General features: G+C 38.6%; 4 non-coding genes across 4 annotated transcripts; 2 read left to right on the forward strand and 2 right to left on the reverse strand.

The window, feature by feature from the left end:
- Window positions 1–3,019: 3,019 nt before the first annotated feature.
- Window positions 3,020–3,091, forward strand: TRNAW-CCA. The gene has a single exon. It is a non-coding gene; the product is annotated as a tRNA-Trp (tRNA).
- A 1,747-nt stretch (window positions 3,092–4,838) lies between these two features.
- Window positions 4,839–4,910, forward strand: TRNAM-CAU. Its single transcript has one exon. It is a non-coding gene; the product is annotated as a tRNA-Met (tRNA).
- A 4,965-nt stretch (window positions 4,911–9,875) lies between these two features.
- Window positions 9,876–9,948, reverse strand: TRNAR-ACG. The gene has a single exon. It is a non-coding gene; the product is annotated as a tRNA-Arg (tRNA).
- Window positions 9,949–10,276: 328 nt separating this feature from the next.
- Window positions 10,277–10,358, reverse strand: TRNAS-AGA. Its single transcript has one exon. It is a non-coding gene; the product is annotated as a tRNA-Ser (tRNA).
- Window positions 10,359–10,930: the final 572 nt, after the last annotated feature.

Genomic DNA, 10,930 nt, shown 5'->3' on the forward strand with positions numbered 1-10,930 from the left:
AGGGGTTTCTGCAAACTTCTTAGCACATTCAATGCTGTCAAACACAACAAATACTGATCCCTTAAATGTTCTGTGCACTGTTTTTCTCAACTGAATACTTAGTACTTGACCTTTGTCTTCCAACCATTCTTTTATGTCATCAAGTGTTGTATCAGTTGGGAAGCCTTTAATATAAACAGATCTGTTTTTTATATAATTTTTGTACTCATCAGTCACTTCAGGGAGGGGTTTGCTTGGAGATCTTCTGATTTTAGTTTTATCTTCACTTATTTCCATGAGTTCTACTTTTGATTTCTTCAATGCCTCTACTATTACATTAAAGTCTGTTGTTAGACGATTTAATCTGTTGAATTTTATCATTATCTCCAAAGGTACCCATCCTTCATCTAGTTTGATCTGTTCCTTTAAAAATTTGTCCCGTGGTAAGTTGAAGTCACCAAAATAATACTCAATCTCATGACAGATTTTGGCCTCCAGCTCAGCCATTTTTTCATTATCACCATTTTCTGCCATTGTGGCTTTCTGAAAATTTCCTTGATGGGTCTAGTCCTGGAGAAGCGCTACCAAGGATACCGGTAACAGGACGTCGCAATTACTAATTTATCTAGTTTTTAATCATTAGTGGTAATGCTTCAAACCTATTCTTTTAAAAAAATGTATTATTCATTTCAATGAAAATTTACAGAGACTTTGGATTTCCATTCATTCATTGTTGTAAAACTTATTCTTAAGTTGATTTTTAAATTCACATGGGATAGAATCAAGGTTATATTTTGGTTCTTCTTGTGGACTTGTTTTCATTTTTTTCGATCTCATTTGGAATTTGCACATGAATCATTTATGTTCTTTTTCTTTTTTTGAGTCATTGATGTTCTTGTTTCAACTGCTGATACTGAGCTTCTTTAATGATTCCTTTCCTAAATGTAGTCAGTCTGATTCCTATGGAACCCATCTGATGAGGGCCATGTGTAAAGTTGTGTTTGTGTTTTTTAAAAAGACTTTTGTAATTAATAAATCATTGAACATACAAAACTTGATCATGCTATTTCCAGCCTTATTTCTGTCAGCAAGTCCATACTTTTCCTTCTTCATTGTTTGCAACCTTTGCGTTCTAGTCACCAGTTATCAATAACATATTTTGATTGTATGTTTGATCAATATCAGAGTGCAAAATTTTGTCAAAATCATCCATTTCCTCCTCTTTGGCTTTAGCATTTGTCCTTTTAGCAACACTGCAACTAAAATGAGGTTGAGGCTGTCATTGGCAAGAGAGCACAGTCATTACTTCAGCTGCAGGAGGATGGAAGGCACAGTCACTATGTTTTTGCATCCTTATCTCTTTCTTGTTTCAGATAGTTGTGATCTTGTCTCTATTTGCCTTGTGTTTTACATACTATAAAAATTGCGTTAGTTGTTTAGCTTTTAGCTTCCAGTTGCTAGGGCAATTTTTCCTAGACCTTTTGTGAAGATTGAGTATGATCACACACAGAATATGAAAAGTCAGACAACTATTTTTAGCATATAAATAGATAACTGCCAACAAGTCAGTTCTGACTCATCGACATCTTATGTTTATAAAATGTTTCCTAGTTCTGCCTGATCCTCATAATCACAGGCATGTCTCTGTCAATTGAGACCACAGTTGTGACAATCCCCCTTATGAGGATCTTTCTCACCCTTACAGACCTCTACTCTCACCCTCACTGGCCCTCTAGTTCACCAAAACATTTTCCTCCTGCAGTGATTATTTTTCTGTGGTGACTTGCTCAAAGTCAGAAGGCCAAACAAAGTAGTGTTGTGATCCAGAAAATTTTCATCAGCTGATTTTTGGAAGTACATCACCACTTTTCTTCCCAGTCTGTCTTGGTCTATAAATTCTGCTGAACCCATCTACCATGGTGACTGCTGATATTTGGGATACCAACGACATTATTTCCAGCATTACAGCAATACATCATCTGCCACAGTACAACAAGGTAACAAAAAAGATTATTGGCCTTTAATGGTTGTCTTTTACAATTCCTAATTGATACCCTAGACCATGGATTCTTTTTATCTCCTTAAAATGGAAACCTTCATTTTCAGAGAAAGTGAAAACGATTTATTTGTTAGACAGTGGATCACTTTTCAGAATATCTTTTTCTAGGAATTCAGTCTCCTGGAGACTAATTGGAGAGCTGATTCTGATGTAGATTTTGGGTGCCAGAAAACAAAACCACAGCTCAAAGTAGGTGAGAATCAAACCTTTCATTTTCTGTTTATTAAAGCGGGCAGGCACTTTTAACCAACGAAAGCTGAGTCAGCTTTAGAATTACCCACTGGTTCTGCCAGGGAGACCGGTTACTCTTCTCCTAGGCAGTTACAGATAGAATTATTTGATTTTTAAGGGCTCTCACACTGTATAATCAAATCGCATTTCTTGTCTACAATGGACTCAAATGGGTCGAGGACGATGAGAATGGCTCAAGATAGGACAGAGTTCAGATCTGTTGTTCATGGACTGGCTATGAGTCGTCATCGACTGAACAACACCTAACAACAACAACAAAGAGAACAGAGGAAAAGCGGGAAGGAAAAACAAAATTAAGTCACTCTAGTTAGTGTTGACAGTAAACCTTGGAAAATAGTTCAAAAGCCACCCTGGTTAGAGCTCCAAATTTGGAAGGGAAAGAGGTAAGTGCGAATTCACTGATTTTATTCTAAATTCCCACTCTCACTGCGCCCAATCCTCCAAAACGACCGACCTTAAACAATACTTGTATTTTTTAAAAAAGACAAAACCTAACAAAACCCGTCTGCAAACATTTTTTTAATAAAGACATGAAATCTAAAGATAAAAAAGTTAAAATAAAGGTCACTTTGGTGCACAGAAAGTGAGAGTGGACAGCGTTGTGATGTGAACCGGCGTTACTGAATATGCTTTTGCAGTCAACACGGTGGACTTTATTAAACACCAAAAAGTAATTCCAAACAGCCGATTCACATATAAATAATAATGTATAAAGAAGCCTTTCCAGGGGACCTCGTGGCGCAACGGTAGCGCGTCTGACTCCAGATCAGAAGGTTGCGTGTTCGAATCACGTCGGGGTCAGTTATTTTTAGTTCACTAGGCTAAATATTGCTTAGAAGTGAGAGGATTTAGCGATGTTACAAATTGTAGAGAGAGACCAGAAAAAAAAATGACACTTTCCCATATAACCCAGGGACTTGAATGTTCATTTTGAAGGAAGTCATTTTCTCCGACCTCGGAGCTACGGTCTGCAACTTTTTAAAGTTTGAGAAGTACCTTCCGGCGAAGCGAACTCAATCTCGATGCCATTTTAGGGACTGAGTACCAATTTTAAGGCTTCTCGAGGTGCCTTTGAAAACTAGACAGGCATATATAGGAGCAGATTATTGTGCTTGGGCCTTGTTTCTCCATCACGTAGTCCTTTGATCTCTGAAGACGCATGGATTCCGCTCCTAAGCGGCTCTTTCGGACTCCTAACCTGGCTTTCCCGTCAGCCCTCGCGGCGCTCGCGAGACTGACTGTCCATCCTCTGCTCACGCTCCAGCCTTTGAAAGCTGAGCAGGTGGGTGACCTTTTCTCACCCACTTCACATCTGGGTTTGTTTTTCCTGCTGAAGGGCTCAAGTACCGCATCCCAGACTCTCTTGACCCCTACATTCCTGCAAATCATGAAGGAAAGCAGCTCGTTTCCAGAGGCACAAAACGCATTCGCAGCTATTGTGCGCAAGTGAGAGGATAGTTAAATCCTTATTTTTCCCCCCCCTGTGTTAGAGGTTCCGAGAACTTTTAAATTCGGTAAAGCCCATTAGTTGTGTTTTTGTTTGTTTTCCTCAGCTGGGGCTAGGGAGCCCCGAGGAGATTATATACAACCACCCTGCAGCACGGGAGAAAATAGAGTCCTTGTTTTCTGTAATTTAGGTTATCTTTGAGACATTTGGTATAATCAGATGGATTAAATTCTAGATGTCGGGTACACATTCGCCTAAGACACCTAATAATGCATTTGTGCACAGGAGAAAAGCAGCCAAAGTAAAAAAAAAAAAATTTTAACCTTTATTAGTGATTTTCTTAATAATGAAACTAGGAGAGAGAGAATATCTTAGGAAATAACATTTTGGATATTGGAAAATCAAAGAAATGCTCTCTATAATACAGGCTTTTTAAAAAACAGAAACAAAAACACGTGTTTGTTTAAAAAGTTCGTATACCTTGTTTTTCACACCGGATCTTTCTCACTTCCTTCACGCCCCCCTCCACTCATAAATTGTGCGACCCTATGATTAACCCACACCACACCTGCCCTCTGCTCCTACCCTCTCCCCTGCCTTGGATCCTCATTCTCATTCTACAATAATGGTCTTGTATAGTACTTGTCCTTATGGGACTGAGTTAGTTCACTTAGCATAATGCTCTCCAGTCCCTCCCATTTTAGGTAGTAAATTACAAAATCATTGATCCCGCATACTGCCTAGTATTCCATTCTGTGAATCTACCAGTTTTTCAATCCATTCTATTGTGGTTGGACATGTGGGCTATTTCCATGTTCTTACGATGGTGAATAATACTATGAACATTGATGTACAAGTCTCCGTTTGTACCTCTGTTCTAATTGTCTCGAGGTATATTCCAAGCAGTGGAATAGCTGGGTAGTATGGAATTTCTATATTCAGCTTTCCGAGGCAATGCTAAACGGCCTTCCAGAGCGGTTGTATCATTTTACAATCCCACCAACAGTGTATAAAAGTTCCTGCCTATCTTAGCACATCCTCTCCAACATGTGTTACTTACTGTTAGTTGTGTACTTCTGAACATTCTACTAACAGTAAGCAAGCAGAGTGGCGCAGCGGAAGCGTGCTGGGCCCATAACCCAGAGGTCGATGGATCGAAACCATCCTCTGCTATGTTTGGTTTTGGGTGTTTGTTTTTTCTTTACTGGGAGCTTCTTGCCTTTGAAAGACCATTACTTTGGAATCCATTACTGAAAAGTGTTGCTATGAGTCAGACTAGCTTGCTATTGTTATGTTCTTAAGTGCTGTTGAGTGAAGCACAATTCATAGCAACCCTAGAACAATAAATCTGAACCCTGTTCTATTCAGTGACATCCTCATTATCTCTGACACATTTAAGTCCAAAGCTACAGTCACTGTACCAATCCATCTAGCTAAGGGTCTTCCTTTCCTTCTTCCATCTTTCCAAACTGACCCTCTTCCATCTTTCCAAACATGATGTCACTTTCCAATAGTCTTTCCTAACAACACATCTAAGAGACGAACTCATCTGGCAGTTCTCGAGATAGAAGAACTGGAAAACAAATTTAAACCTTGAGTTGCAACACTTAAAGATGGAATGGGCAAAATCTTCATTGATCCAGGAAGCATCAAAAAAGATGGGAGGAATACACAGAATCACTGTACCAAAAAGAGTTGGCTGACACTGAAATATTTCAGGAAGTACCATGTGATCAAGAGCCAATGGTTATGGAGTTCAAGCTGCTCTGATGACATTGGTCAAAAACAAAGCCCCAAGTATAGATGAGATAACAATCGCCATGTTTTAAATGACAGAGGCAGTCTTGGAAGTGCTCACCAGTCTATGCCAGTAAATGTGGAGGACAGCTATCTGGCTGAGTCACTGGAAGAGATCTGTGTTTGTTCCCATTTCCCAAGAAAGATGATCCAACAGAATGTGGAAATTATCATAGTATTATATGGCAGGCAAAATACTGCTAAACATCATTCAAAAGTTATTAGAACAGTACATAAACAGAGAACTGACAGAAGTTCAAGCCTGACTTAGAAGAGGCACAGGGATTCATTGCTTATATCAAATGGATCCCTACTGAAACCAAACAATACCAGAAGAATGTCTATTTTTACTTTATTGACTGTGCAATGTGTGCATAAGTGTTTAACAAGTTATGTTTATTATTGAGAAGAATGGGAGTCCCAGAACACTTAATTGCACTCATACAACACCTATGTAAGACCAAGAGGCTGTTGTATGAACAAAGCAAGGGAACACAGCATGATTTAAAATTAGGAAAAGTGTATGTCAGGGTTGTATCCTATCTCCATACTTATATTCCATCTGTATGCTGAGCTAATTATTTGAGAAGCTGGCTCTATGAGGAAGAAGGTGGTTTGAGAATTGAAGGGAGACTCATCAATAAGTCAGATTATGCAGATGACACAGTCTTGCTGACTGAAAGTCAGGAGGGCTTGGAAGACTTGCTGTAGAGGATCAAAGACCACAGCCTTAAATATGTTTTGTACATCAATATCAAGAATACAAAAACTTTGACCAGTGCACTGATGGGCAACATTATGTTAAATGGAGAAAAGATTGAAACCGTCAACAACTTTATTTTTTTTCCCTATAATTATATTTTATTAATTTTCATAAACATTTACAGAGATTTTGGGTTTCCATTCATTCATTGTTGCACTATTCTCTCTACCCTCCTCCCAGTTTGTTCTTGTCCAAATGCCACAGTGCTTGTCAAAGCCAGTTCTGATTAATCTTCTTTGTCAGTGTGTCCTTTGCCATTCCCTATCACTCCTCCCTGAGAGAGACTTCACCCTGAGTCATAAGGAAAAGGGGATGGCGTATTCTCTTAGCTACTTCCTGCTGAAAAGGGACTCTGTGGGTTTCAGGGTGAAGGTCTTCTCTCACTACTCTAAAGGGCCCCTTTGGCAGTAGGAAACACATAGACTATTATGGAGATTGATTTTGGAATTTAGATGCACTCTTATTGATTGTGCTTGGCCGTACATGTTCATATCCTTGAAGATGTATCATGGGGGTGTTGCAACCTAGAAGACACAAATTTGACTAACAAGTTATAAGTACATGAGTCCAAAAATTATGGAAAAGTAAAAGAAAAGATTCTTTCATTGTTTTACAAACCCTCCCCCAGGTCCCCTCCACCATGTAGCCCTCGCTCTAGTCTCCTGTGATGACAGAAATACCTAGTTATATATCTCTTTTAAACAGTTTTCTCCCTCTTCTGTTTCAGTGCAGTATACATTATTGAACCATCTTACTCAGTCTCTCCCCAACCCCAAGGACAGTCCCATTCTACAACAGTGGCATCATGTAATATTTGTCCTTTTGTGACTGGGATATTTCACTCAGCATAATGTTCTCCAGAGTCAACCATTTTGAATAATATTGCATGAGTTCCTTGTTTTTTAATGCAGCATAGTATTCCACTGTGCGAATATACCACAGCTTCTCTAGCCATTCGTTTGTTGATGGGCACTTAGGTTGTTTCCAACTCCTTGCTATTGTGAACAAAGCTGCAATAAACATGGGTGTGCATATATCTGCTTGGATGTCAGCTATGGTCTCTTCAGGGTATATTCCCAGTAGTGGAATTGCTGGGGGAACACCGCCGCCAAACCGGGAACGCCGCCGCCAGACCTGGGAACGCCGCGAGAGGGACCCGGAAGAGACCCGGGAAGAGCAGCAGCCAGCCACCTGCCGCGGAACAACTTTATTTTGGATGGATCCACAATCAATACACTTTGTACTAGAAGTCAAGAGATCAGAAGACATATATTGCACTGAGAATGTCTACAGTCAGGGATCTCTCCAAATTATGGAGGAGCAACGAAGTTAGTTTGAGAACTAAGGTGAGGTCTATTTAAGGACAGGTCTTTTCAGGCATTTGTTATGCTGCTGAGAGCTGGACAGTGAATAAGGACAGGAAAAAAAATTGATGTCTTTGAACTGTTGTGTTGGAGATTGGTATTAAATATCCCATGGACTGCCAAAAGAACAAACAGATACATACTTGGGCACGTTGCTAGGAGAGGCTATTCATTGGAGAAGGACATCACATTCGGGAAGATGGAGAGACAGCAAAGGAGAGGAAGACCCTCAACTAGGTCAATTGACACAATGACTGCAAAAATGGGCTTAAATGTGTTAAAGACTGTGAAGATGGCACAGGTTAGGAAAGAGTTTAGATCTGTTGTTCATAAGATCACTATGAGTTGTACTTGATTTGATGACACCTAACAATAACACAGAGTATGAGAGAGGAAACTTTGCCATACTTACCTCTAAGGAGCACTCTGGCTTCACTTTTCCCAGGGCCTGTTTTTTCTTTGGCTTGTCTATGAGATATTTAGTGCTCTTCGCCAATACCACAACTCAATTGCATTGATTCTTCTATCATCCATGTTTCTTGACCAGCTCTCAGATGTATAGCAGGTAATTAGAAAGACTGAATTGAATCAGGCTCTCCTTAGTCTTTAAGCTAATATTATTGCTCTTCAGAATTTTAGAAGATCTCTGATAGCAGACTTTCCCAATAACACTTGCCATTATCTAGGTGAATGTAAGAGGGAAAGGGCACTAATCTGTAATATAAGGAGAAACTTGGTACAGTTGCTGTTTGGCCTTATGAAAATCTTTTCTTGATTGACGATTTTCTTGGACAATCTATCAACCTCTCTGGTTTCCAAAAATCACTTTCCAAAAATCAACTCTCAAAAGCAACAAGGGGGAAAAAAAGGCTTTAATAAATTAATTGCTTGAGTACTTATGTGCCATGAAGCAGTGTTTTTGCAAGTGTTTTGCAAGTTCCTACACATTTAATCTTCACAATTTCTCAAAGTACTCAACTTTTACAAATGAGAATACTGAAGTTTTAAAAATGGAAATAATTTGTCCAAAGTTGTGGAAAGCAAAAGCTCTAATCCATTCATTTATCCCACTTATTAATGCTCAAATTTCTCTTCGTTCTGTTTTATGTATGCATTTATTCCTTTAAAATACTTGCTTACCAGTAGTTGTGTAGTGCTAAAACTACAGCAGTTACAGTATAGAAAAACAAAATGCAGTTCTTATGACATTTACATTCTAGAAAGGACAAAACATTAACCAAAAAATAATAAAAGTAAAGAAAGGCAACATAAGAAAGGAGAATAATAAACAGTGTGAATGTCGGGAGTGGGATATTGTAAATTTAAATAGAGAAGGTAGTGAAGTTCTCACTAAATCCAAATAAAGATCTGAAAGAGATGAAGAAATGATCCAGGTTACTAAGTAGGAGAGAATGACTGCAGACAGAGATAACAGCAAATACAAAGGTCCTGTGGCAGAAGCATGGCAGCTCGGTCTTGTTTAAACAGCAAAAAATCAGTTTATCTGGAATTGGCATTCATTGAGTATTTGTTGAAACTGAGTAGCAGAGTGGTAGACGGCAAGTAATATCAAAGAGATATCTGGAGACAGATTTTTGAGGCATTATAAATATGTATTATTAATATGTATTGAGACTTCTGTTCTGATTTGAGAACTGAAATGGAAAACAATTGGGGTGGGTTGTTGGTGTTTTTTTGTTTGTTTGTTTGTTTGTTTGTTTTTAAACAAAAAAAAAACACGTAGTACCCAGTGCGGACCCTATTCCTGAGCTCCCTATTTCCATCTATGAAAAATAGATGGTTGGGGGGAAAAAAGAGTGTATTTAACGTGGAACTTTCTGAGTCACTGGTTAGAACACTTTTAATCTAACAAGCCATTCATTTCAATCAGTTAAGAAATGTATCCATGGTTACTTTCAACATAGAATATGCCACAGGAAAGTGAAACCCTTTTCCCTAAAATTGATGGATATTGTTTCTTCACAGTAAATCAAGCAAAACACAACACAACAAAACAAAACACAACCCCAAACCATCTACTAGGCAATTTAAGCGGCATCATCCAGAACTTTTCTATTTGGAATGTGAAAAAATGAAAACAGAAAGTGGCACTCAGGAGATCGTTACAGGTTGTCATATCCACAGTATCTCTTTGATTGTAGTCAGTAGGTACATCGTAAAATTTTGTAAGTGGGGGAAAACGAAAGGCAGTGACGAGCCAGCCAGGAGTCGAACCTAGAATCTTCTGATCCGTAGTCAGACGCGTTATCCATTGCGCCACTGGCCCACCTATGAGAGCCTTTAGGCAGTTAAATATATACAAAAACGAACAGGTGGGTTTGCTGTGTGGTGCTAAGTATAAATTATTATATCATCATAATTTCGAACACCATAATTATAAGTCACCATAATTTCGAAGTGTAGAACTAGAAGTAAGGGAGCTTGGGAGAAAGCCAAAGAATCAGTTGCTTTCCTTGCTTTAGGTTCAGGTTAGCCATACAAAAATGCTTACTTTAAGGGCAATGCGCAATCCCTCTTTTTAGAAGCTTGGAGAAGATTCGAAAGAAACGTTAAGATTTTTTCAAAGTGGTCTGCTTGCAAAAGGAATAGAAACCCGTAGTCGGCAGGATTCGAACCTACGCGGGGAGACCCCAATGGATTTCTAGTCCATCGCCTTAACCACTCGGCCACGACTACAGTTGAGTACCTTTTTTATATTATACTCTATGTTACCATATAGAGCGTGTTGCACACTTATTAAAGCTACAATATTATTTGACAGTGGCTAACAACAATACAATATCTCTTAGGACCTGTTTTTCTAATTAGCATCGTGTCAAAGGTCATTCGTTGTATTTGTTTCTTTAATTTCTTTCAGTCTAGAGCAGTCTCTTATCACTTTTATATTTTTGCTTTATTTGGACAATTTTTTTAAAAGGACAAAATCAATTGCTTTCTGTAATTCTACCTACATTCTAGATTTGCCTCGTTGTTTCCTACGTCATCTTTTAAATGTGTCCTTTATTTCTTGTACACTAGACGTTACACCTAAAGGATTGATTGGATAGAATCTTTTGACTTCTTGATAAAGTTCAGGTCAAACGTTTTTGGCCAAAGTATTTTATACACATGAAAAGCATCTGTAATGTAATGTAAGATAATGTAATGATAGTGAAAATAAGTGATGCTCCTTGGGTGTATTTCTTTCTGATCTTGGCCTTTCTCCCTAGTTTTCATACAAAAATAGTTTATCAATTAAAGCATTCTTT

This window comes from Elephantulus edwardii, unplaced genomic scaffold (genome assembly GCF_000299155.1).
Source record: "Elephantulus edwardii isolate Elephantulus edwardi_28Jun2011 unplaced genomic scaffold, EleEdw1.0 scaffold00391, whole genome shotgun sequence".
NCBI lineage: Eukaryota > Metazoa > Chordata > Mammalia > Macroscelidea > Macroscelididae > Elephantulus > Elephantulus edwardii.